The following is a 2028-nucleotide window of genomic DNA, read 5'->3' as shown; positions in this document are numbered from 1 at the left end:
CCGGGCTCCTCAGGCTCGAGCTGTGGGACTGGGACTAGCTGTGGCTCTGGATGTGGCTGTGGATCCTCATGAGGTTGCTGGACCTTAGTGGTGGCCTGTATCTCTGGAGGTGCATCCTGATGAGTCGGCTCCTCCTATTGATCCTGCTCGTCGGAAGCAGGAGAGTCTGGGAGCGGCGGTAGCTCGATGCCCTGTGTTACAAACACCTGGTCGATGCGATCGAGACGTCGCATGACAAGATGCTCGAAGCGGTCCATGAAGCGAAGCAGGTGCTGCACCAACAGATAAGTCAGCTCAGGTGCTGGTGGTGGTGGTGGTAAAGATGCTACGGCTGCTGAAGTTGAGGGGGGTCCTGCTGCTGCTGCTGACGATAAGGGCTGAGCTGCCTCCTCCACTGCTCTGGCTTGGGAACGGCGTTTGGGCGGGGGCTTCTCGTGCAACCACACACCCCACGGAATGGTAGTCTCCTTGTCATCGTCATCTAGGGGTGGTGGTGTCACATCATCATCCTCCCACGGGACACCTGCCAGCTCAATCACGCTGGTTTTACCTCCTTTCCTTCCATCACACATCCAATCAGAACCAGCATATCCATCGGAATCTCTGAGAAGTGAGTGGTGGGAAAGACATAGTAGGCGAAGATATGCTGCCAAGTCTTGGCCTCTTTCGTCAGATAGGCAAAGCACATCCCCTTGGGCTTCTTGTTGTTTAAATCCATCACCCAAGGAGCATCAGGAGTGGCAATCACGCGCTTAAGTGCCTCATAATCAAAAGTCATGGAGAGGATAGCTACCTCTGCCTGCCTATAGGCACAGGTCTCGTCAGGACGATGGTGGCAAAGCAGTGCATCCCCAATAGCATCCTCAGTGATCATAATCTCTCTACCCCGCAGCTGCACTGAATCAAGATTGGCTCGGAAGAAGTTGCAATAAAATTCTCTCACCCATGAAGTGTTCACCCTCCCCAAATCTCTGTCAACAAAGTCCAATCTTAACTCCAGAATGCGGGTGTTAATGGCACGCCTCACATCATTGGGAAGGAGCAGTTTCTTCTCAATGTTCAGATTTTTCTTCCGGAAGTCGGAGAAGCGAAGCTCACAGTAGAGGTTTGGGAATTTGATTTGGTCAGTGGATGGTAGCAACTGATTTTCCTTGTCCACCTCATTCAGCGGATTCTTAGCATAATTTGCATAGGGAGAGGGGGTAGAGGTCTTAGAGCGCTTCCTCTTTTTAGAAATAGTGGCTATAGCCTTTCCTTTGTCTGACATCCTGAAAAACAGAGATGATACAATATAAGCAGATAGCCAAGTAGATACAAAGCACTCAAAGCAAAGCATATTCATGAAGTGAATAAAGAAAGGAGATTTCTTGGAATGCAAGCAACAGAATTCAGAATTCAAACCGAACTTTAAACCAAAAATTTAAATCACATTTGCACATTACTTGTTTACTAGGCCTATGAAACACCATATCCAAAATAATGATCAAGAGAGTTAGGTTGAAAACCAAAAGAAGTTAGTTGGTTAAACAGATTAAAGTTAGAAATTAGTGTGGAAATCAGTGATATGGTGGTTATTAGCTCAATTCAAAAAGGAATGCACAAAATAGGAATGTAAGCACGTTCATAATCATGAAATGCAACAAGTCATTGATGATGAAATATGGTATAGCTAGAAAGCAACTAATATGGAACAAACCATCAATCAATGCAAAGATCACTAGAGTTATGTGAATTGGTGTTGGTGAGAGAAAAACCTTGAGAAACAAGTAATTTAAGCATATTTAATACCAATCCCAACAATGAATGCAAATAACAAAGATTGAGATGATATTTGAAAAATTCATGCACCATGTGACCAAGGGCATAGAGGGTATAGAGGAATTGAATCACAGTGGCCACATAGGTAGAAAGAATCATCAATCTTGTGAAAGTAAGCAAGTTGGGCTTAACTCTAAATGAAAACCAAGTTTATGGTTAATCTGAAAAATTACTTAATCATACAATGTATATTGTCAAATTAGCATCGCA

The sequence above is a fragment of the Arachis ipaensis genome, chromosome B07 (genome assembly GCF_000816755.2).
Source record: "Arachis ipaensis cultivar K30076 chromosome B07, Araip1.1, whole genome shotgun sequence".
NCBI classification, from domain to species: Eukaryota; Viridiplantae; Streptophyta; class Magnoliopsida; order Fabales; family Fabaceae; genus Arachis; species Arachis ipaensis.
The sequence above is the reverse complement of the archived record's forward strand: the minus strand, read 5'-3'. Positions refer to the sequence as shown.